The sequence below is a fragment of the Callithrix jacchus genome, chromosome 10, assembly GCF_049354715.1.
Source record: "Callithrix jacchus isolate 240 chromosome 10, calJac240_pri, whole genome shotgun sequence".
Classification (NCBI taxonomy): Eukaryota; Metazoa; Chordata; class Mammalia; order Primates; family Cebidae; genus Callithrix; species Callithrix jacchus.
Window position 1 is genome coordinate 55,560,820 of NC_133511.1, and position 27,137 is coordinate 55,587,956.

Genomic DNA, 27,137 nt, shown 5'->3' on the forward strand with positions numbered 1-27,137 from the left:
GAGCCGGATTCAAGATGGCATGGTAAGAACAACTCAGGATTGCAGCTCTCAGTGAATATGCAGAGGGTGAGTCAAAGCTGCATTTCCAGATGGATCTTTGTTGCCCACAGAACAGGGAAATTCCCAAGTGTAGGAGAGACATGGGATGCCAGGTCAGCTGTTTAGGCTGGTGCAGCCGCTTTGGCCAGCGCCACAGCGCAGCGGCACTCCGCAACACTCTGCACAAAACACACTGGTCCGGGTGCCCCGTTAAACCGGCAATCTGAGATTTGGGAGGGCAGATTAGCATATCCATCTGATTAAATGGGACTTGGACAGTGAGCCAGACCAGGAGATTCCTGGGAAGCAGCATTTGAGCTGGGCAGTGGGTTGCTGCACGGGAAATCATACAGATCCCGGCACCCTATTGGCAGGTGACTGAAACACCTGGGAGGGAGTCAAATGTTCAACTTAAAAAGAAAAAAAAAGAGGTGCTCTAAGGCAGGGAGCCAGGTGAGCAGGCTCGGTGGATTTCACCCCTACAGGGACAAACAAAATGGCGATTTGAAATGCTCCAGGTGGAGAGTTTCACTGCGGGCACAGCTGAACCCAGGATGGTGCAACTCGGTGGGGGAGGGGCGTCTGCCATTACTGAGGCAATCTGTTCCTACTGAGGTACACTCCCATTTCTGACGCAGCCTGCCATTGCCAAGGCAACCCACCATAAAAGAGAGACTCCGCCAAAGGGCGGAGCCCGTGGCAACAGGGCGGAGACCACGGCTGCAGGGCAGATCCTGCAGCAACAGGGCAGACCCCACACCAGCAGGGTGGAGCCTTGGCAGGCAAATAGTGACTTGACTGCCTCCTAGCTGGGCAGGATGGAGCAATGGACACTCATAAAGAAAGCCCCAACTCCCCGAGACAGAGCATCTGAGGAAAAACAGGGGTTTTATGAGTTCTGCTGCAGCAAACTTAAACGCAGCAGCCTAACAGCCCTGAAAGAACAAGGGACCTCACAGGTCAGCACTTGATCTCCTATAAAGTACAGACCGTCTCCTTAAGCAGCCCCTGACCCCTGTATATCCAAAGAGTCACCTCAAAAATACCTGATCAGACTGACATTTGGCGGGCATCATTCTGAGACAAAGATAGCAGAAGAAGAAATTGGTAGCATCCCTCACTGTTCCGCAGCTGCTATAGGTGCACCCCAGACAAGCAGGGCCTGGAGTGGACCTCAGCAGTCATACAGCAGAGGGGCTAGACTGGTAGAAGGAAAACCAAGTAACAGAAATACTTCATCGTCAACAATCTGGGCATCCACTCAGAGACCCAATCAAAAAGTCAGCAACTACTCAGACGACAGGTGGATAAATCCACAAAGATGGGAAGAAACCAGCACAAAAAGGAGGAAAACACCAGAAACCAGAACACCTCACCTCCTACAAAGGACCAAAACTCCTCACCAGCAAGGGAACAAAGCTGGACAGAGAATGACTGTGATGAAATTACGGAATTAGACTTAAGAAGGTGGGTAATGAGAAACTTCTGTGAGCTAAAAGAATATGTTCTAAATCAATGCAAAGAAACTAAGAACCTTGAAAAAAGATTCAAGGAAATGATAGCAAGAATGGACAACTTAGAGAGGAATATGAATGAACAGAGGAGCTGAAAAACACAACACGAGAACTCGCGAAGCATACACAAGTTTCAACAGCTGAATTGACCAAGCAGAAGAAAGAATATCAGAAGTCGAAGATCAACTCAATGAAATAAAACGAGAAACCAAGATTAGAGAAAAAAACGCAAAAAGGAATGAACAAAGTCTCCAAGAAATGTGGGACTATGTGAAGAGACCTAACCTACATTTGATAGGTATACCAGAAGATGACAAAGAGAACAAATTCAAGCTGGAAATACTCTTCAGGATATTATCCAGGAAAATTTCCCCAACCTAGCAAGGCAGGCCAACACTCAAATCCAGGAAATACAGAGAACATCACAAAGATAAGAAGAGCAACCCCAAGGCACATAATCGTCAGATTCACCAGGGTTGAAATGAAGGAGACAATACCAAGGGCATCCAGAGAGAAAGGTTGGGTCACCCACAAAGGGAAGCCCATCAGACTGACAGCAGATATCTCGGTTGAAACTCTACAAGCCAGAAGAGAGTGGGGGCCAATATTCAACATCCTAAAAGAAAAGAACTTTCAACCCAGAATTACATATCCAACCAAACTGAGCTTCATAAGTGAAGGAAAAATAAAATCCTTTGCGAACAAGCAAGTACTCAGAGAGTTTGTCACCACCAGGCCTACTGGTGTTCCTGAAAGAGTTCCTGAAAGAGGCACTACACATAGAAAGGAACAACCAGCACCAGCCATTCCAAAAACACACTAAATGCTAAAGAGCATCAACATAATGAAGAATCTACATCAACTAACGGGCAAAACAGACAGCTAGCATCAAAATGGCAGTATCAAATTCACACATAACAATATTAACCCTAAATGTAAATGGGCTAAATGCACTAATCAAAAGACACAGACTGGCAAATTGGATAAAAAACCAAAACCCATCAGTGTGCTGTATCCAGGAAACCCATCTCACATGCAAGGATACACAAAGGCTCAAAATAAAGGGATGGAGGAAGATTTACCAAGCAAATGGACAGCAAAAAAAAAAAAAAAAAAGCAGGAGTTGCAATTCTCATCTCTGATAAAATAGACTTTAAAGCAACAAACATCAAAAGAAACAAAGAAGGGCATTACATAATGGTAAAAGGATCGATACAACAAGAAGAGCTAACGATCCTAAATATATATGGACCCAACACAGGAGCACCCAGATATATAAGGCAAGTTCTTAATGACTTACAAAGAGACTTAGACTCCCCCACAATAATAGTGGGAGACTTTAACACTCCACTGTCAACATTAGACAGATCAACCAGAAAAAAAATTAACAAGGATATCCAGGGCTTGAACTCAGACTTGGAGCAAGCAAACCTGATAGGCATTTACAGAACTCTCCACCCAAATCCAAAGAATATACATTCTTCTCAGCACCACATCACACCTACTCTAAAATTGACCACATAATTGGAAGTAAAACACTCCTCAGCAAATGCAAAACAACTGAAATAATAACAAACAGTCTCTCAGACCATAGTGCAATCAAGTTAGAACTCAGAATTTAGAAGCCAACCCAGAACTGCACAGCTTCATGGAAACTGAACAACTGGCTCTTGAATGTTGACTGGATAAACAATAAAATGAAGGCAGAAATAAAGAAGTTCTTCGAAACCAGCAAGAACGAAGACACAACATACCAGAATCGCTGGGACACATTTAAAGCAGTCTCTAGAGGAAAATATATAGCAGTAAGTGCCCATATGAGAAGAGTGGAGAGATCCAAAATTGATCCCCTATCATCAAAATTGAAAGAGCTAGAGGAGCAAGATAAAAAAATCTCAAAACCTAGCAGAAGACAAGAAATAACTAAGATCAGAGCAGAACTGAAGGAGATAGAGACACAAAAAACCCTTCAAAAAATCAAAAATTCCAAGAGCTGGTTTGTTGAAAAGATCAACAAAATAGACAGACCACTAGCCAGAATGATAAAAAAGAAAAGAGAGAACAACCAAATAGATGCAATAATAAACGATAAAGGAGAAATCACCACAGATTTCACAAAAATTCAAACCATCATCAGAGAATATTACAAACAACACTATGCACATAAACTAGTAAACCTGGAAGAAATGGATAAATTCCTGGACACCTGTGTCCTCCCAAGCCTAAACCAGGAGGAAGCCAAAACTATGAATAGACCAATAACAAGCTCTGAAGTTGAGGCAGCAATTAAGAGCCTACCACACAAAAAAAGCCCAGGTCCAGATGAGTTCACAGCTGAATTCTACCAGACATACAAAGAGGAGCTGGTACCATTCCTTCTGAAACTATTCCAAATAATCCAAAACCAGGGAATACTTTCCAAATCATTTTATGAGACCAACATCATCCTGTTACCAAAACCCGGCAGAGACCCAACAAGAAAAGAAAACTTCAGGCCAATATCCATAGATGCAAAAATCTTCAATAAGATACTGGCAAGCCGATTGCAACAGCACATCAAAAAACTTATTCATTATGATCAAGTAGGATTCATCCCGGGGATGCAAGGCTGGTTCAACATACGCAAGTCTATAAACATAATTCACCACATTAACAGAACCAAAAACAGAAACCACATGATTATCTCGATGCAGAGAAGGCATTCGACAAAATTCAACAGCCCTTTATTCTCAAAACCCTCAATAAACTCGGTATCGATGGAACGTATCTCAAAGTAATAAAAGCTATTTACGACAAACCAACAGCCAATCTCATACTGAATGGGCAAAAACTGGAAGCATTCCTTTTGAAATCCAGCACTAAACAAGGATGCCCTCTCTCACCACTCCTATTCAATATAGTACTGGAAGTTCTAGCCAGAGCATTCAGGCAAGAATAGAAATAAAAGGTATTCAAATAGGAAAGGTGGAAACCAAATTGTTTCTATTTGCAGACGACCTGATAGTATACCTAGAAGACCCCATCGTCTCAGCCCCAAAACTCCTGAAACTGATAAGCAACTTCAGCAAAGTCTCAGGATATAAAATCAATGTGCAAAAATCACAAGCATTCCTCTACACCAATAACAAACTTAAAGAAAGCCAAATCAAGAATGAACTGCCATTCACAAATGCTACAAAAAGAATAAAATACCTTGGAATACAACTCACAAGGAATGTAAGGGACCTCTTCAAGGAAAACTACAAACCACTATTCAGTGAAATAAGAGAGAACACAAACAGATGGAGAAACATTCCATGTTCATGGTTAGGAAGAATTAATATCGTGAAAATGGCTATACTGCCCAAAGTTATTTACAGAATCAATGCTATCCCCGTCAAGCTAGCATTGACTTTCTTCACAGAACTGGAAAAAACCACTATGAACTTCATATGGAACCAAAAGAGAGCCCGCATAGCCAAGTCAATTCTAAGCAGAAAGAACACAGCAGGAGGCATCACATTACCGGATTTCAAACCATACTACAAGGCTACAGTAATCAAAACAGCATGGTACTGGTACCTCAACAGAGATATAGACCAATGGAACAAAACAGAGGCATCAGAGGCAACACAACATATCTACAACCATACAATCTTTGATAAACCTGACAAAAACAAGCAATGGGGAAAGGATTCCCTCTTTAATAAATGGTGTTGGGAAAACTGGCTAGCCATGTGCAGAAAGCAGAAACTGGACCCCTTCCTGACACCTTACACTAAAATTAACTCCAGATGGATTAAAGACTTAAACATAAGACCTGGCACCATAAAAACCCTAGAAGAAAATCTAGGCAAAACCATTCAGGACATAGGAGTAGGCAAGGACTTCATGACCAAAACACCAAAAGCATTGGCAACAAAAGCCAACATAGACAAATGGGACCTAATCAAACTTCACAGCTTCTGCATGCCAAAAGAAACAGTCACTAGACTGAAATGGCAACCAACAGAATGGGAAAAAATGTTTGCAGTCTACCCATCTGACAAAGGGCTGATATCCAGAATTTTCAAAGAACTAAAACAGATTTACATAAAAAAACCAAACAAGCCCATTCAAAAATGGGCAAAAGAGATGAACAGACACTTTACAAAAGAAGACATACATGAGGCCAACAAACATGAAAAAATGCTCATGATCACTGGTCATTAGAGAGATGCAAATCAAAACCACATTGAGATACCATCTCACGCCAGTTAGAATGGCGATCATTAAAAAATCTGGAGACAACAGATGCTGGAGAGGATGTGGAGAAAAAGGAACACTTTTACACTGTTGGTGGGAGTGTATATTAGTTCAACCATTGTGGAAGACAGTGTGGCGATTCCTCAAGGCCTTAGAAATAGAAATTCCATTTGACCCAGCAATCCCATTACTGGGTATATATCAAAGGACTATAAATCTTTCTACTATAAGGACACATGCACACGAATGTTCATTGCAACACTGTTTACAATAGCAAAGACCTGGAACTAACCCAAATGCCCATCGATGATAGACTGGATTGGGAAAATGTGGCACATATACACCATGGAATATTATGCAGCAATCAGAAATGATGAGTACGTGTCATTTGTAGGGACATGGATGAATCTGGAGAACATAATTCTCAGCAAACTGACACAAGAACAGAAAATGAAATACTGCATATTCTCACTCATAGGCGGGTGATGAACAATGAGAACACATGGACACAGGGAAGGGAGTACTACACACTGGGGTCTATTGGGGGGAATAGGGGAGGGACAGCGGGGGCGGGGGCTGGGGAGGGATAGCCTGGGGAGAAATGCGAAATGTGGGTGAAGGGGAGGAAGGCAGCAAAACACACTGCCATGTGTGCACCTATGTAACTGTCTTGCATGTTCTGCAATGTACCCCAAAACCTAAAATGCAATAGAAAAAGAAAAAAAAAAAAGAACCAGAAGAGTCAAAGCAATCCTTAGCAAAAAGAACAAAGCTGAGGGCATCACATTACCTGACTTTAAGTTATATTCCAAGGCTATAATAATCAAATCACCATGGTACTAGTATAAAAATAGACACCTAGATCAATAGAATCCAGAAATGAAGCCACATAACTACAACCAGTTGATCTTTGATAAACCTGACAAGAACATACTTTGGGAAAAGGACATTCTTTAATAAAGGTGCTGGGAAAATTGTATTATATGCAGATGAATGAAATTGGATCCATATCTCTGACCATATACCAAAATCAACTCGAGATGGATTAAATTTGTAAACATAAGACCTGAAACTATAAAAATGCCAGAAGAAAATCTGGGGAAACTCTTCTGGATATTGGCAAATAATTTATGACTAACACTTCAAAAGCACAGGCAACAAAACCAAAAATAGACAAATGGGGCTTAATTAAACTAAAAATCTTCTCCACAGCAAAGAAAATAATTGGCAGAGTGAACAGACAACCTGCAAGATGAGAGCGAAAATTTACACTCTTCATCCGTTAGGGAACTAATATCCATAATGTACAAGGAACTCAAACAACTGAAAAACAACAACAAATAATCTCATTAAAAAGTGGGCAAAGGACATGAATAGACATATGTCAAAAAAGGACATCCAACAGGTGTATGAAATAATGCTTAACATCTCTTATCAGGAAATGCAAATTTAACCCACAGTGAGATATCTTACCCCAGTCAGAATGGTTATTTTTAAAGAGACCAAAAAAAGTAATAATAATAACAGATGTTGGTGAGGATGCAAAGAAAAGGGAACTCTTATACACAGTTAGTGGGAGCATAAATTAGAACAACCTCTATGGAAAACGGTATGGAGATTTCTCAAAAAACTAAAAATACAACTACTATTAGATACAGCAATCCCACTCTAAGCTATCTACTCAGAGGAGAAGAAATCAATTTATCACAAAGATATCTACCCTCTCATGTTTTTCGCAGCACTATTCACAATAGCAAAGATACAGAATAAACACATTGTCTGTGGATGACAAAACAAATAAAATGTGTATATATACATGATGGAATACAATTTAGCTAGCAAAAAGAATAAAATTACATTTTGCAGCAACATGGATGAAACTAGAGGTCATTAAGTCAAACCCAGAAAGTCAAATGTTGCATGTTTTCACTCATAAATGGGTTCTTTAAAAAGTGTACATATGGACATATAAAGTGAAATGACAGACACTCAAGACTTGGAAAGATGAGGAAGTGAGAAATAGTTGAATGATAAGAAATTACTCAATGGGCACAATGTTTGTTATATGAGTGATGGATACTCTGAAAGCCCTGACTTGACCACTATACGATCTATGCTTATAACAAACTTGCAAATCTACCCAGTAATTTATACAAATAAAAAAGAAAGGTATATCTTTGCACAATATCTCTTAATAATATTTACACCAGATGTACCCCTAATCTTCTATAGCTGGAAAGATATTAAATGTCCATCAGGTAATTAATGGATAAAGTGTGGTATATCCATACAATGGAATACGCCTCTCCAAAATAAGCAAATGAAATACTGGTGCACATGACATCATGGATAACTCTTAAATGGATTATGTTAACACAAATCAGACTCAAAGACTCTATATTGTATCATTTCCACTAATATGACAATATGGAAATGGGAAAACTTTACATACAGAAATCACATCAGTGGTTGCTGGGACATGGTTTGGGAGGGCAATGGATCATAAATATATATGAAAGCATTTTTGGGATGAGGTAAATGTTCTATCTTGATTGCCTGTAGCAGTGGTTACATGAGTAGAAATGTTAATCAAAAGTCACAGGCCAGGTATACTGGCTAGTGTACCTGTAATCCCATTACTTTGAGAGGCCGAGGCTGGGGGATTGCTAGAGCCCAGGAGTACAAGATTAGCCTGGGCAACATAAGGAGACCTGTCAGTACAAACAAATGTTTTAAAAAATTAGCCAGGCATGGTGGTTTGTGCCTGTAGTCCCAGCTATCCCAGCTACTTGGGATGCTAAAGTGGGAGGGCTGATTGAGCCCAGAAGGTTGAGACTGCAGTGAGCTGTGATCACACCACTGCACTCCAGCCTAGGCAACAGAGGAATACCTTGCCTCAAAAAACAACCAAAAAGTAAGAATTGTACACATCTAAAAAGGTGTACCTCAAAAAGCAAAAAGTGGGGGATAAAATACTTTAAAATAATAGATGAAGTAATCAGGCAGTTTTGATCACCAATATTGAAAAACGTAAGAAGGGATATCAGTTATCAGAAGTTACAGTGTTATGAGCCAGGAATAAGATATAGAGACCAACAAAATGGCTCTTCACACACACATCCAACAGAAATTTTAAATAAACTCATTCTATTCCTAATTCCTTTTAAAAATAATTTTGACTTTTATTTTAGATTCATTTGGTACATGTGCAAGCTTGTTACATGAATATACTGTGTGATGCTGAGGTTTATGGTACAATTGATTCTGTTACCCAAATAGTACCCAAACAGTTAGTTTTTCAGCCTTGCCCCTTGCTCTACCCTCTCCCTCCAGTAGTACCCAGTGTCATTGTTACCATGTGTAGCTCCCACTCAGAAGGAGAACATGTGGTATTGGCTTTCATTTTATGTGTCAATTTGTCTAAAATTATGACCTTTGGCTGCATCCATGTTGCTGCAAAGGACATAATTTCACTGTTTTTTTATGGCTGCCTGGTATTTCATGGTGTGTATGTACTCCATTTGCTTTATCAAGTCCAGCGTTGATAGGCGCTTAGGTTTATTTCATGTTTTTGCTATTGTGAATAGTGCTGCAATGAACATACATTTATCCTTTTGGTAGAAGAATTTATTTTCTCTTGGATGTATACCCACTAATGAGATTGCTGGGTTGAATAGTAGTTCTGTATTAAGTTCTTTGAAACATCTTGTTACTCTGAGAGGCCGAGGCTGGGGGATTGCTAGAGCAATCCTAACTGCTTTTCATAGTGGCTAGACTAGTTTACATTCCCACCAAAGCTATAAAAACATTCCCTTTTTTACACAACCTCACCAACATGTTATTTTTCACTTTTTAGTAATAGCCATTCTGATGGGTGTGAGATGGTATCTCACTGTGGTTTTGGTATGAATTTCCCTGACGATTGGTGATGAGCATTTTTTTATGTTTGTTAGCCACTTCTATATTTTCTTTTGAGAAGTGTCTACTTATATCCTTCACCCATATTTTAATGAGATTATTAGCTTTTTGCTGGTTGAATTAAGTTCCTTATAGATTCTGGATATTAGACCTTTAGTGTAATTGGGTCCCACTTGTCAGTTTTTCTTTTTGTTGCAGTAGTTTTGAGGATGTAGTCATAAATTCTTTCCCAAGGTCAATTTCCAAAATGGTGTTTCCTGTGTTTTTTTAGAATTCGAAGTTAGAGATCTTACATTTAATTTTTAAATCAATCTTGAGTTAATTTTTGTATATGATGAAAAGTTGGGGTTCAGGTTCATTCTTCTGCGTATGGATAGCCAGTATCTCAGCACCATTAATTCAATAGAAAGTCCTTTCCCCATTGCTTTATTTATTAATTTGTTATATTTTAATTTCTGAGATACATGTGAAAAACATACAGGTTTGTTACATAGGTATACACATGCCGTGGTGGTTTGCTGCACTCATCAACCCATTATCTACATTAGGTATTTCTCCTAATGCTACCCCTCCCCTAGTGCTCCCACCACCAACAGGCCCCATTGTATGATGTTCCCCTCCCTGTGTCCATGTGTTCTTACTGTTCAACTCCCACTTATGAATGAGAACATGCAGTGTCTGGTTTTCTGTTCCTGTGATAGTTTGCTGAGAATGATGGTTTCCAGCTTCATCCATGTTTCTGCAAAGGATATGAACTCTTCCTTTTTTATGGCTGCATAGTATTCAATGGTATATATGTGCTACATTTTCTTTATCCAGTCTATCATTGATAGGCATTTGGGTGGGTTCCAAGTCTTTGCTATTGTGAATAGTCCTGCAATAAACATACATGGGCATGTGTCTTTATAGTAGAATGACTTATAATCCTTTGGGTATATATCCAGTAATGGGATTGCTGGGTCAAAAGGTATTTCTGGTTCTAAATCCTTGAGGAAACAACCATTGTCTTCCATAATGGTTGAACTAATTTACACTCCCAACAACAGTGTAAAAGCATTCCTTTTTCTCCACATCTTCTCCAGTATCTGTTGTTTTTTTTTTTTTTGAAAACTGCGAAATTTTTATTCCTTCCACAGAAAACATTAGAGAAACTTCGAGCCAAAAATACATGCTTTTAGAAAGTGTAAACAGTTTTTTTTAAATTGTGTATAAAGTCAATAAATTTTTATTCAAAGAATTCCATGTTGTGGTTTCTTCCACTGTCCATCAAAGTCACTTTAGATCCTCTAAAGAGCTGCAAGTTAGCCCTTTTTAATGAAGCTGATGCTTGCTTTAATCCAGTTGTCCTGTCAGCCCATTAATTTATTTTGGCTTCCGTCATCTCCTTTTAATACGGATATACTGATGAAGACTTCAAAATTCACCAAGAATCTTTGGGATCTACTTTCTTCAACCAATTTACTTTAGGGTCCTAGAAGTTGAACTTTTTATTGTAGGTGGTGGATCTGCCTGGTTCTCAATTTGACACCCTTTCAACATGAATGAGTTCAAATCATATTCATTCCTAAGCAGTCACACTCAAGAATAGTACAGGCGTGGAAATACGCCAATACCTAAGGTACAAAAGTAGACTATCAGGTCTTTCATACATTTAGTAACTAAAACTTGTAGCAGCTGTCTTGCCATTCCTTTCCACAGATCTAACAATAGTCCTGTGAGTAAGGTCACCACAGAGTTACTCTATGAGGCGTTTCCAACGACGTGCAGGCTACATGCAAAGCCCCATCGGGATAGACCTCAACCAGTATCTGTTGTTTACTGACTTAATGATCGCCATCTAACTGGCATGAGATGGTATCTCATTGTGATTTTGATTTGTATTTCTCTAATGACCAGTGATGATGAGCATTTTTTCATATATTTGTTGGCTGCATAAATGTCTTCTTTTGAGAAGTGTCTGTTCATATCCTTCACCCACTTTTTGATGTGGTTGGTTGTTTTTCCTTGTAATTGTGTTTAGGTTCCTGTAGATTCTGGATATTGGCCTTTTGTCAGATGGATAGATTGAAAAATTTTCTCCTGTTCTGTAGGTGGCAGAATTTTCATTCTGTTCTGTATCATCAGAATGAAAAATTCTGATGATAGTTTCTGTGCAGAAGCTCTTTAGTTTAATTAGATCCTATTTGTCAATTTTGGCTTATGTTGCCATTGCTTTTGGTGTTTTAGTCATGAAGTCTTTGCTCATGTCTATGTCATGAATGGTATTGCCTAGGTTTTCTTCTAGGTTTTATATGGTTTTAGGTCTTATGTTTAAGTCATTAATCCATCCTGAATTAATTTTTGTATAAAGTGTAAAAAGCAGGTTTAGTTTGAGTTTTCTGCATAGGACTAGCCACTTTTCTCAACATCATTTATTAGATAGGGAATCCTTTCCTCATTGCTTGTTTTTGTCAGGTTGGTCAAAGATCAGATGGTTGTAGATGTGTGGTGTTACTTCTGAGGTCTCTGTTCTGTTCCATTGGTCTATATCTGTTTTGGTACCAGTACCATGCTGTTTTCGTTACTGTAGGCTTGTAGTATAGTTTGAAGTCAGGTAGCATGATGCCTCCAGCTTTATTCTTTTTGCTTAGGATTGTCTTGGCTGTATGTGCTCTTATTTGGTTCCATATGAAATTTGAAGTAGTTTTTTTTCTAATACTGTGAAGAAAGTCAATTGTAGGTTGATGGGGATAGCAATGAATATATAAATTACTTGGGGCAATATGGCAATTTTCACAATATTGATCCTTCCTGTTCATGAGCATGGAATGTTTTTTTTATTTGTTTGTGTCCTCTCTTATTTCCTTGAGCAGTGGTTTGTAGCTCTTTTTGAAGAGATCCTTCACATCTCTTGTAAGTTGTATTCCTAGGTATTTTATTTTTTTTGCAGCAGTTGTAAATGGGAGTTCACTCATGATTTGGCTCTCTGTTTGTCTATTATTGACGTATAGGAATGCTTGTGGGTTTTGCACATTGATGTTGTATCCTGTGACATTGCTGAAGCTGCTTATTAGCTTAAGGAGATTTTGAGCTGAGATTATGGGCTTTTCTAAATATCCAATAATGTCAGCTGCAAACAGACAATTTGACTTCATATCTTCCTATTTGAATACGCGTTGTTTCCTTCTCTTGTCTGATTGCCCTGGCCAGAACTTCCAAATATATGTTATATAGGAGTGGTGAGAGAGGACATCCTTGTCTTTTTCTAGTTTTCAATGGGAATGCTTCCAGGTTTTACCCATTCCGTATAATATTGGCTGTGGGTTTGTCATAAATGGCTCTTATTATTTTGAGATATGTTTTATAAATACCTAGTTTATTGAGAGTTTTTGGCATAAAGGTTGTTGAATTTTATTGAAAACTTTTTCTGCAACTATTGAGATAAAATGCAGTTTTTGTCATTGGTTCTGTTTATGTGATAAATTAAGTTTATTGATTTTCATATGTTGAACAAGTCTTGCATTCCAGGGATAAAGCCAACTTGATTGTGGTAGATAAGCTTTTTGATGTGCTACTGGATTCAGTTTGCCTGTATTTTATTGAGGATTTTTGCATCAGTGTTCATCAGAGATGTTGGTCTGATATTTTCCTTTTTTGTTGTTGTGTCTCTGCCAGGTTTTGGTATCAGGATGATGCTGGCCTCATAAAATGAGTTAGGGGCAGGTCCCTCTTTTTTCTGTTGTTTGGAATAGTTATGGAAGGAATGGTACCAGCTCCTGTTTGTACCTCTGGTAGAATTTGGCTGTGAATCCTTCTGGTCCTGGGCTTTTTTTGGTTTGTAGGCTATTAATTACTGCCTCATTTTAGATCTTGTTATTGGTCTATTCAGCAATTCGACTTCATCCTGGTTTAATCTTGTAAGGGTGTATGTGTCCAGGAATTTATTCATTTCTTCTAGATTTTCTAGGTTATTTGCATAGAAGTGTTTATAGCATTCTCTGATGGTAGTTTGTATTTCTGTGGGATCAGTGGTGGCATTTCCTTTATTATTTTTATTGTGTCTGTTTTATTCTTCTCTTTTTTATTCTTAGTCTAGCTAACCGTCAATTTTGTTAATGTTTAAAATAAAACAGCTCCTGGCTTCATTGATTTTTTTGAAGGGTTTTTCATGTCTCTGTCTCCTTCAGTTCTGCTCTGGTCTTCATTATTTCTTGTCTTCTGCTAGCTTTTGAATTTGTTTGCACTTGCTTCTCTATTCTTTTAATTGTGATATTAGAGTGTCAATTTTAGATCTTTCCCGCTTTCTCCTGTGGGCAGTTAGTGCTATAAATTTCTCTGTAAATACTGCTTGAGCTGAGTCCCAGAGATTCTGGTTCATTGTGTCTTTGTCCTCGTTGGTTTCAAAGAACTTAGTTATTTCTGCCTTAATTTTGTTATTTACCCAGTAGTCATTCAGGAGCAGGTTGTTCAGTTTCCATGTAGTTGTACAGTTTTAAGTGCATTTCTTAATTCTGAACTCTAATTTGATTGCACTGTGGTCTGAGAGTTGGTTTGTTATGATTTCTGTTCTTTTGCATTTGCTGAGGAGTGTTTTACTTTCAATTATGTGTTCAGTTTTAGAATAAGTGTGATGTGATGCTCAGAAGAATATTGACTGTGGGGTGTTTGCATGTTTGGAATCAACCTTGCATCCAGGAATAAAAATACTTGATCATGGTGGATTAGCTTTTTGCTGTGCTGTTGGATTCAGTTTGCTACGATTTGGTGAATAATTTTTGCATCTCTGTTCATTGGGAATATTGGCCTGAAGTTTTCTGTTTTCACTTTGTCTCTGCCAGGTTTTGGTTGCAGGATGATGCTGGCCTCCTAAAACGAGGTAGGGAGGAGTCCCTTCTTGATTTTTTGGAATAAATCCAGTAGGATTGGTGCTAGCTGTGCTTTTTACATCTGGTAGAATTCAGCTGTAAATTCATCTGGTCCAGGGCTATTTCTGGTTGGTAGGTTTTTTTTATTAATGATTCAGATTTGAAACATTATTGGTCTGTTCAGGATTTCAATAAATTCCTGGTTCAATCTTGAGAGGTGGTATGTTTCCAAGAATTTATCCATTTCCTCTAGATTTTCTAGTTTGTGTGCATGGAGGTGTTCATAATGGTTTATGGAGAGCTTTTGCACTTCTGTGTGATCTCTTGTAATGTCACTATTTTAGTTTCTTATTTGGATATTCATTCTTTTTTTCTTTTTCAGTCTAGCTGGTGGTCTTTTGATCTTATTTGTCCTTTCATATAACCGAGTTTTGGTTTTGTTGATTCTTTGCATGGATTTAGGGATATCAGTTTCATTCACTTCTGATCTTAGTTATGTATTTTTTGTCTTCTGCTACCTTTAGGGTTAGTTTATTCTTATTTTTCTAGTTCCTCTTAGTGTGATATTAGGTCATTAATTAACTTTAGAGCTTTATAATTCTTTCATGCAGGACTTTAGTACTATAAACCTTTCTCTTACCACTGCTTTTGCAGTATCTGAGAGATTTTGGTATGTTGTGTTTCTCCTTTTATTTATTTCAAAGAATTTTTTGATTTCTGCCTTAATTTCATTATTCATCCAAAAGTCAGTCAGGAGTGACTTGTTTAATTTCCATGTGATTCTGTGGTTTTGAGAGTTCATCTTGGTAATGGTTTCTTTTTTTCGCACTATGGTACAAGAGTGTGGTCAGTATAATTTTGATTTTTAAAAATGTATTTAGACTTGTTTTGTGGCCAGCGTGTGGTCAATCTTGGAATATGTTCCATGTGCAGATGATAAGAATGTATATTCTGTGGTTGACAAGTGGAGTATTCTGTAGGTGTCTATTAGTTCCAGCTTGTCAAGTGTCAAATTTATGTCCAGAATTTTGTTGATACTGCTCTCCCTCAAAGATCTGTCTTATACTGTCAGTGGGATGTTAAAATCTCACCTATTTTTGTGTGGCTGTCGGTATTTTAAAAGTTCTAGAATTGCAAGTTTTATGAATCTGGGTGCTCCAATGCTGGGTGCATGTATTTTAGGATAGTTAACATATATACTGAGGGTAGTTAAGTCTTCTGGTTGAATTGAACCCTTTATCATTATGTAGTGCCCTTTTTTTTGGTCGTTATTATTTTTATTTTTGTTGTTTAAAGTCTGTTTTATCTGCTATAAGAATAGCGATTCTTTCTCTTTTTTTGTTTTCCATTTGCATGACAGATCTTTCTCCAACCCTTTGGTTGAGTCTATGGGGGTAATTACATGGGAAAGATGCCCTTGAAAACTGCAGATGGATGGTATATTATTTTTTGGCATAGTGATTGTATATGGGATTGTATATTTTATTTGGTCCTTAGCTTCAATGTTATTTGTGTTTAGAAATGCTGCTGCTTTTTGTACCTTGGTTTTGTATCCTGATGGGTCTTTTTTTTTTTAATCCAACTTGCAATTCTGTGCCTTTTACATGGGGCATTTAGGCCATTTACATTTAAGGTTAACGTTGATATTTGAGGGTTTGATTATATCATGAAGTTGTTAACTGGTTATTTTCAGTTTCCATGTGTGGCTGTTTTATATGTTCTGTGTGCCTTATATATTTGTGTGTCTTTGTGATAGCAAGTATGGTTCTTTCATTTCAATGTATAAAACTCCCTTAGGATATTTCTTAGGTCATTATTGTGTTACTACAAAGGAATGCCTGAGACTCGGTAATTTATAAAGAAAAGAGGCTTACTACAGAACGGGAAAAAATATTTGCAGAATGTGCATCTGACAAAGGTCTAATATCCAGCATCTGGAAGGAACTTAAGTTCATAAGAAAAAAAACAACCCCATTAAAAAATAAGCAAAGGGCATGAACAGACGCTTTAAAAAAAAAAAAAAAGACGTATGTATGGCCAAAAGCATATGAAAAAAAGCTCAATATCATTGATAATTACAGAAATTCAAATAAAAACCACAATGAGATACCATCTCACACCAATTAGGATGGCTACTATTAAAAAGTCAAAAAAATAACAAATGCTGGCAAGGTTGCAGTAAAAAGGGAACGCTTGTACACTGTTGCCGGGAGTGTAAAATAGTTCAACCATTGTGGAAGACAGTGTGGCAAGTCCTCAAAGTCCTAAAGACAGAAATACCATTTAACCCAGGAATCCCATTACTGAGTATATACCCAAAGGAATATAAATCATTCTATTTAAAGATACATACCGCTCATGTTTACTACAGCACTCCTCACAACAGAAAAGACATAGAATCAACCTAGGTACCCATCAATAGTGGACTGGATAAAGAAAATGGGATACATATACACCATGGAATATTAGGCAGCCATAAAAAGAATAAAATCAGGTTCTTTACAGAAACATGGATGCAGTTGGAGGCCATTATCCTTCACAAACTGATGCAGAAATAGAAAACCTCATACTGTATGCTCTTACTTATAAGTGGAAGCTTAATGAGGAGCTTAGGAACACAAAGAAGCAACAACAGACACTGGGGCCTGCTTGAGGGTGGAGGGTGGGAGGAGGGACAGGATCAGAAAAAATATCCATTGGATACTAGACCTCGTACTTTGATGATGAAATAATCTGTAAAATAAATCCCCATGACATGAGTTTATTTATATAACAAACCTGCATGTGTACACCCCTGAACCTAAAATGAAAGTTGAAAAAAAACAAATGATTTTTCATAGGCTTATGATTCTGCAGGATATATAGGAAACATGGCACCAGCATCTGCTCAGCTTCTGAGGAGGTCTCAGGGAACTTTTACTTATGGCAGAAGATGAAGTGCAAGTAGGCATGTCACACAGTCAGAATAGGAGCCAGAAACAGAAGGAAGGTGCTACACATTTTTAAGCAACCACATCTTAGTAATAACTCACTAGCTCCCAAGCCATGGGGAATCTACCTCCATAACCTGCACACCTCCTACCAGGCCCCACATCCAACACTGGGGAGTATATTTCAACCTGAGATTTGAAGAAACAAATATCCAAAGTGTATTGAGATCTCTTATAATGTTGCTCTTGTGGTAACAAATTCACTTAGCACTTGTTTGTCTGGCACATATTTTATTTCTCTTTTGCTTTTGAAGCTTGATTGGGCAGGATATGAATTTCTTGGTTGGAATTTATATCCTTTAAGAATAGGCACCCAATGTCTTCCTGGCTTAGAAGGTTTCTGGTGAGAAGTCCACTGTTAGTCTGACTTCGTTTCTTTTTTATATATCTGGCTTTTTCCTCTAGCTGCCTTTAAGATTTTTTTCTTTAGCATTGACCATGAACAGTCTGATGAGTGTATGCCTTGGTGATGTTTGTTTTGTATAGTATCTTACAGGTGTTCTCTAGGTTTCTTTTATCTAAATGTGTGCCTCTCTCGGAAGGACAGTGAAATTTCTTGAATTATTTCTTCAAATATGTTATCCAGATTGCTTACTTTTTTTCTTTCTGTCTCAGCAATGCCAATAATTTATATGTTTGGTCACTTTAAATAATCCCATATTTCTCTGAGACTTGGTTCATTAAAAATATATATATTTATTTTATTCTGACTGTGTTAGTGTGAAAGTCCAGTTTTTATACCCTGAAATTATTTCTTCTCATTGTTCTGGTCTGTTGATAAAGCTTCAAGTTGTATTTTAAATTTACTTAAATGAGATTTTCAATTCCAGACGCACTGACTGATTTTTTAAAAGATGTGTATTTTCTTTTTCATTTCCTATATTGCTTTAGAAGTTTCTTTGTGTAGATTTTTAACCATGTCTTGGACCTCAGCTTCTTTGAAATCCATACTTTGAATTCTTTATCATTTTTGAATTTCCATTTTGGTTAGGGATCATTGCTAGAGAGCAGGTATGGTGTCACTACAGTCAGATTTTTCATAGTGTCAGAATGTTTGCACTGGTTCCTACTCATATGAAGAAACTGGCACTTCTAATTTTTGTAATTATTTTTATGAAAGTAGGATGTTTTCTATTTCTGTATTTTCCTACAATGTTATTAATATATTTTTCTTTCTCTTCTCTTTCTTGTTGGAGCATCATTAAATGATATTACCAGCTTTACAGAGTAATCTCCTTGGAGACGGGAGAAGGTGGCCTAGACAGAGATTCCTGGGAGAGGAGAGATTCTTAGAGAGGGGAGGACCTGGTCTAGAGAAATTCCTGGGAGCTTTTAGTCTTCCAGGAATCTGGAAAGAGGGAGTAGAATCCACCCATTTTTAGTAATCATATACAATTGTTTTCAAAAATTTCAGTGGTTTATAATTTGTCCTGGGGTTTATAGATATGTCTAGTTTTTAATCTCCAGGCTCCTTTACTTTTACTTCCTCTATAACAATGAATCCACCAAGCACTGTATGTAGGGGTGTGCCGTGCACTAGATTTGTCCTCATAATACATGTATCCAGAGTTTTAAGGGAAAGCAAAAGGGAGAGAAACTCAAGGTCAATAATATCTACCAGATCTCAACTAGGGAAAGACTTTCTTCAGGTTTTGGAATCCTGTTATGTAGGAGTATAAGCTACCTACTCTGGGGACCAAGGTACAGCTGTTATGCAAGTAATACCCTGCTTCTCCAGACCTGTCTTTTCACATTCAGCTTTCTGCATAGGGGACCTCTTGCGAGTGTTTTATCTACCAAAAATTTCCCAATGGAATCAATCATCCTATCACATAGCTTAATAAAAATAAATAGTTGACAGGAAACATGTTCCAAGTTAGCTGAGAATCTCATCAATCTTATTTTCAGTTTTAAAATAGAAAGTGAGGACTTTATTATCTCTACTCAGGACTCTTTAAGGCTCCTCATATTTTAAATTGCATTTTGAAGCATTTAATGTATCATGAGTACCTTCTTTCTTTGAAATCCCCACAGGAATCCTATATACTTGTAAAAATGAAGAAATTAGAGGTTCCAATATGTTAGGTAACTTGCTCCAAGCCATAGACCTAGTAGTTACTGGAATAACTGTTTGTTTCTGGGTCTGTCTGATTCTCAAGCCTTTGCACAATCTAATATAAAATTTTAGAAGCTAATAATTGTATTTTCTTTAAAACAATATAGTTTTCTGACCACCATACTACTAGTAGTCTAATCTAAGATAGACTTAAGTTACATATATGAAATGATTAATATCTAGTAAGCATCTACTATATATTATACTTTGTGCTAAATTTGTTAAAATACGGTTATACTTAAAATTCACTCAGATTCTGAGAGGTGGGTAGTATTACCTCTCTGTTAAAAATAAGAAAGCTGAGACTAAAAATGCTTTAATGACTTTAACCAGCATACCAGGTAATGCTGAAGCTGAGATTGAAATCCAGGTGTGTGAATTCCAAAACCAATATTTACACAGTGAGATGCACATGGTCTTTGGAATCCAACAGATCTGTTTTTGAATCTCAGTTGTCCCCAAAAGTAAGCCATTGTTACTTTTTGTTTCTACTTTGTTCTATGATTATTTATGAAAATATCTTATTTCCCATACCATAAGCAACTTGACTATAAGCAAGACTATAAAGACTATAAGTGTCTTGAGAGTATGAACTATTTCTATTTAACTTTCTAGTCTTTCTTCCCCTACTAATTACCCTGAACAATAAACATAGTGCCTACTTTGTAGGGATTTTAAAAAGTGAATGATTAAATACAATGAAAACACTGAAGTAATGAATGATTTGAAACTGAATGTGAGATAGGTCTGATCCAGTGAGTCAGTTAATTTATTTGTACATTTATTTGTTTAATAATTATTTACTCATGAACTGTTACATTCTCCACATTATGCCAGTTGCTGAGCTGATATTCTGCTTGTACATAACAATGTGGTGTTCTAGGCAGCATCCATTCTAATTGGTTTGTCACTGTGCTAGGCCAATTGCTAGCAATTTCAAATATTACCCCTGACTGATGATAAGCAAGAAAAAAGGAGACATGGTCACTGTATTCATGAAAATGTCAAATAGTTGTAAAATTACTCATAATAGGAAGAAAGGTACACAGTGTTATGACACCTGAGTAACCTTAGACAGAAAAGCACCTAGGATGGAAAAGGAAGAGAAAATTTCAGTCAGTTCCTATATGATACAAATCATCTTTGCACTTGTGAAGGCTACAATGACACTTCAGTTTGATAGGGATCAGTGGTCTCTAAATAATACCATTCAACTATTCATCTCCACAGTGTTCCTTCATCCTCCAATGGACATGCCAGTAATAAGTTAGATGGTGCAGAAGGCTAGGGAAGGAGTACTGCACTTTATAAAATGTCTGTCGAAGTGAAATGAAGGTATCGTGGGAATGCTTGTTAGTGTGCTTTCAGAGAGTGTACAGATGATTTATGACTGAATAGTGTCATCTGGGTTCAAGTTTGGGAAAATGTCATTAAGAAAAGGCAATGCTTGATATAATAGAATTAAATTGTTTTACTAGTGAGGGAAGGCAGAAAAAGGTAGAATTTCTCCAGATAAATCATTTTAATTGCTATAAAAATTTTTACACCAAAATGAAGTGACCTACAATGCTGAACATCTTATTTATGTAAATTATTTTTGTTTTTTAACTTCATTTATTTTTCAGTAGAAGGATAAAGAATGAGTTGCTGAAGCAGTCTTAAAATTAGCTAAGCATGACAAAATAATTTTTATACCTTTCTGAGATAACAGCAAGAAAGTTGTATATCTGTTCTGGCTCAAGTGTGTGTAATATTTTCCTCATAAACCTTAAAATTACTCAACAGTAGATCCTGAAAAATGATACTTTTCAGTGGTGTGTCCAATTTCTATGTAACAGGACATGATCCAAGGTTTTGAGAAGGCAGTGCTTGGTTGAGGGGAGACTGCGTCCCTGAAGAAGTCTGGGAGGCTGAGTCAATACTATCAGGCATCTAATTATCCAGATCTTTCTTAACCTACTACAAATGTAGCATGTCCCTTAAGTCATTAGTAGTTTGTCCCTGTGCTCAACCTGCAAAGGCAAAAAGAGACATGAGTTTTAAGGGAGGAGTTTGATACAGGTGTAGAAACAGGGATTATTGAATCCAATTTCATATATATTTCCTGAACACATTTGAGTACAAAGTACAGTCTGTTCTAGGCATTATGGAGGATCCAAAAACCCAGTGGTCAAATTTGTTGCCTGTTAGAAGCTTAAAATCCTTGAGGTCCTTAATATGAACTCAGTTTAAATTTATACTAAAAGATAATATATGATAAATAATATGAACAGTACAATATACTCTGGAAGTTTAGAAAAGAAGGTATCACATGCTGACATTGGATATAAAAAATATAACTATCTTTTTATTCCCTGTCTTAAATTTCCTTCGTTTTCTCCAGCACCTGTTGGGTCAAAACGAAGCTGCTTGGCATTACACATGTGATCCTCCATGACCTGAACCTGCCTACGTTTCCCCTTTCATCTTTACCCACCAGCAACAATAAGCTGTTTGTAGCACTTCTCCTTCCTTTGCTGCCCATCACCCCCAGAATGCCAAACTAACCACGGTGTCTGGAATATAACCAATGTTCAAAATATAATTTTTGAATAAATTAATGACTATTCATACTATTCTGCTTCATAAACTCATGCCATATACACATATATTTATATGTCATATGTATGGTATTCTATCTGTGTAGAATATCTTTCTTTACCTGATTACCATCTATGAACTCGTTCTTCAAGACTTACTTGCTTTAACTGCTAAGCTCAGTTTGTTTCTCTTTAAAATGGAGATACCAACAGTGTCTTCCTGATAGGACTGTTGTGAGGTTTATATTAGCCATTTTATATTACAAAGTGCTTAGAACAGTGCTTGGAAGAAAATGAGCACTATATAAATGTTAACTATTATTGTTAGTTATTGCTCCAAAATATTGACTAGAACAACTGCAGAACTCTACAGAAGGGAATCATTGAAGTCTTTATACAAGTGGAAATATTTGAAATGGAAGAATAAGTAGGTTTTTGACAAGTAGAGTTAGAGGTAAGCCATAGAAAGAGAGTCACTGTAGGGGAAAGTTAGAGTCAGGTAGGGTATAGCACAGGGACATTTGGCCACCGGCCTCCAGCCGCCACACACTTTCAAGAGTCAAGTGCTGGAACATGTTTTGGAAAGCATTCTTCCCGCAAGTGTAATTCCCGTCTCTTTTACTCTCACAGTATCTCCTGGGGGAGCCAATAAAATGGTGAGATAAAGGAAATTGCATGTTTGTAATGTTGACTGAAGGGGGCGTAAACTGCAAGCTCTCTAGGTAGACTCTACACTAATTGTAAGCCAGGAACATTTTATAATAAATGCCTGTAAGTAATATCTATAGTAGAATATTATGGAATAAAGTAAAAAATCTTCCACCATGCCCAGCTAATTTTTGTATTTTTAGTAGAGATGGGGTTTCACCATGTTGACCAGGATGGTCTCAATCTCTTGACCTCGTGATCCACCCACCTCGGCCTCCCAAAGTGCTGGGATTACAGGCTTGAGCCACCGCGCCCGGCCTGGCTCTTTCTTTGGTTAGAATGTAAGCTCTGTGAAAGCAGAACTTTGTCCTTTTTACCACTGTATTCCCAGCTCCTAGAACCGTGTCTAGCAAATAATAGGTCTTCAATAAACACGCTTAAGTGAATGAAGGAAAGTGAAGTTGAACTAAAGAAATTAAGTAATCTAAGCCTAGAAATCCAGGCAAGTAAGAAAGAAAGAACTTGAATACAAACCACCTGAATCTAAACCCCATATTTTATTTTTTTTTTTGAGACAGAGTTTTGCTCTTGTTGCCCAGGCTGGAGTGCAATGGCGCGATCTCGGCTCACCGGCAACCTCCACCTCCTGGGTTCAGGCAATTCTCCTCCCTCAGCCTCCTGAGTAACTGGGATTACAGGCATGTGCCACCATGCCCAGCTAATTTTTTGTAGTTTTAGTAGAAATGCGGTTTCACCATGTTGACCAGGATAGTCTCTATCTCTTGATCTTGTGATCCACCCACCTCGGCCTCCCAAAGTGCTGGGATTATAAGCGTGAGCCACGGCGCCCGGTCTTGAGTTTTTGAATATTTCTCTGGACTCAGCCATCTTCTACCTTCCAGTGGTTCATTCAGCCAGGATATTGCCTGTTACCTTCCTATTGGGGAAGAATGTAGTGTGAAACAGAACAATGCTTGCTAAAAACAAAGTGAATGAGAGCTACTGCATCCTCTATGCCTGTAACCTACCACTCAAATCAAGGGAAGAAAAATCAACTGATCTAATTTTTTCTTTGCAAACTCATGGTTTTTAATTTTCTACCTGGCATCCTAATCTCTTCTGGGCAACTTTCAAACATAAGATTGCTACACATTATTGCATTGTGATCAATTGCCATTTGTTGCTAATAAAGCACTTATTTACTTAGAAAACAAATAAGAGCTTATTTAAGAGTATCAGGAAAATAAAGGTTCTTCTACTTCTCTTTGTGCTTTCTTGAGTTGTAGTGTTCAGAGAATTACATGTTAACCACAGCTGATTTTTGCTGTGCTGTAGCATGTGATCTGAGGATGCTCAGGAAACTGTGGCTGTATGCGAATGCTGTGATCTCTTCCATGTATGTCACTGCACAGAGAAAGGGAGTGAGAACCACCATTGGAAGCTACTTTTTTTTTGTTTGTATCAGAGTCTCTCCAGCATATAATAGCCTGGGCAAGGTTTTTTGTGTTTTTGGTTTTATTTTTTGTTTTTGTTTCTTTAAGCAGTGCAAAAAGGTTTGATCCAAACCTGACCTTTGTACTACTAAATTGTCAATTGTCATAAATAATGCCTACAGTTTTTACAATAATATCAATCACTGTCACGTTATTGCTGTTTGAAATCTTAAAAGCTTTGTGAATAAAGGTTTCTTCATAGAAAAAATGAAGATAGGGATATATGCATCTCATAATTGTTCTTTCGAGGATTAAGTGAGATAAAGCACATATGCTTACATGAACAGTACCTGACCCATGAGCATAATTAGTGATAGTACTATCTCTCCCATGGTCTCTTTGATTCATCCTTTCTGGCCTGGAACTTTGAGTCTATATATTATTCTCTCCAGAATGCAAATGTGATAAAAGAGTCAAACGTAGATTTGCCATCAGTTCCTGTAAAAGTGCAAATAATTCAGCTACCTGTCTTCTTTTTTTATAAATATCTACTCCATTCTTTTTTTCTAATGCTATCTCTGCCATCAGTTAAATACATTGCCAATAACAGGGAAATTCTTGGCTTAATTGGATACCTCAGTGCCTGATTTCAATCTTATAAGCATTACATTTCTCAATTATCCCATCCAGAAACCACTGGGAAGTGTCAATTAGATACTAAAAACAAATTGGATTACCTTAGGGATCTTTCTTAACAATTTTCCACTCAATCAGGTGGTAAGATCATAAATTACACATATCATCCTAGTATCCAGTCCAGATGTGATTTGAAATCCTTGACTTTCTATGGTTTATCACTCGACGTTGTATCTTTATAAAGTAATTGAAAAGTAGTCTATGTTTAAACACCTTGATCGATGTGATAAAACTGGGAAATGATGACTATGATAGTTTCAGAAATGTATACCATCTCAGCAAAGTTAATTCTGTCATGAACGTAAGAGTATAACTTGGTATATAGTTTTTTTCAGTAACTTTTAAAAATATCTTCATTAAGATATAATTTATACATGATATTTAGTTATTAAATAGATTTGGGAAAAGTTTTAAGTAAGTTTTGAACAAAGATTTTTCTCTCTAAACTCAGCAATAGAAAAACGTATACAAGGCCTATGCCAAACCTCAAATTTTAACAATGTTGTGAGATCTAGGGTCACACTCTGACATTAAATCTCACTTGTTATCTTCCTCACTGTACTTACAGAAATCAGTTTGATTAAATCAATCTTTATTTAATAATTCATTCAGCAAATATTCAGGAAGAATAGCTAATTAATGTTGGGCTTAATATGTACCTGATGAGATAATTTGTGCAGCAAACCACCATGGCACACATTTACCTATGTAACAAGCCTGCACATCCTGCACATGTACCCTAGAATTTAACATAAAAGTTGATGGAAACAGAAGTACAGGACAAAGTCTACCATCCTTAAATAAATCTAATAGTTACCCTTTACCGTTGGAACAAGCGAGTGGTTCTTTGTGCTAAGTGAAAAAGATGGCATATATTTAGGAGCCAAATTGAATAGAAATGGATTATTAAATTCTGAAATCATAAAAATATAAGTTTCCTGAGAAAGTACTATATGGTAAGCACTCTTCTAGGTATTTTGGACATAACAGATGAGAGAAACAGACAATAATCCCTGCCTTGCAGTGATTACTGTGAAAATTCTGGTTTACTTTAATTCAACTTTAGTATATGCCTACTATAGTTCTAAACATGTAAAGGAAACCATCAACAGGGGATTCCAAAGGGCCTGAGATTAACTTTTTGCCTGGGAGGAACTGACTCTGAAGGCTTAGTTTCCTTATTATTTTTTAAAAAAAATAGAAATTATATAAAAACAGTCACGCATCACTAAATGAGAGGGATATGTTCTGAGAAATGCATCAGTAGGCAATTTCACTGTTGTGCAAATATCATAGAGCCTAGATGGTATAGCCTGCTATATACCTTGGCTCCTAGACTACATCTAGGACCCATTGCTCCTAGACTACAAACCTGTACAGCATGTTGCTATACTGCATACTATAGACAATTATAAGACCACAGAAATTATATTTAGACCTAGGCTAGTGGACATGTAAAGGAGGGTGGGTTATAAAGCTTGAAAGATTATTTCAAGTCCTTCTCTACCATCTCTGTTTCATTTATTTGTTTACTTATTTATTTTTAAATTATTTTATTAGGGATGGGATATTGCTGTTTTGTCCAGGCTGATCTCACACTTTTGGTCTCAAGCGATTCTCCCTCCTTGGCCTTTCAAAGTGCTGGGATTATAGTTGTGAGCCACAACACCCAGCCTCTCTCTTTCAAGCTAATGGAAATTCCACCATAAATTTTTTTCTAGCTTCCACGAAGGAAGATAATCTTTGTGTAACCTTTCATAGCCTTCTTAGAAGCCAAGTATTTTAAAGGAGAGAATGATGAGTTAGCAGAAGACCCTGCAGCCAAATATGCAAAGATGACTTAACTTACAGTCTGCATAAACCAGGAATAACATCCTCATCTCAATAAAGGACCAAAATTTATTTATGTTTTAGGTCACTTTTGGAAGGACATATACAAATACGTTAGTAAATAAGCAAACGAATATCTAGCATACTTATTTTTATATTCCCTGATAGCACAAAGTAGGGGCTCAGCAAAAGTTTATTTAATAAATAAATCCAAAATACATGCCATATCTCAAGAGAGAAGAGATGAAGTATATAAAATTTTACAGTGCTATTCAAATGAAGATGTTATCACCTTACTGTTTACAA

At 37.2% G+C, this 27,137-nt stretch overlaps 1 protein-coding gene and 1 non-coding gene across 27 annotated transcripts in view; one reads left to right on the forward strand and one right to left on the reverse strand.

Annotated features, from left to right (window-relative positions):
- DLG2 (discs large MAGUK scaffold protein 2) overlaps positions 1-27,137 on the forward strand; it is a 2,299,762-nt gene that overhangs the window by 954,953 nt on the left and 1,317,672 nt on the right. The window lies entirely within an intron of this gene.
- On the reverse strand, positions 11,368-11,497 carry LOC118146014 (small nucleolar RNA SNORA18). Its single transcript, XR_004731484.1, has one exon. It is a non-coding gene; the product is annotated as a small nucleolar RNA SNORA18 (small nucleolar RNA).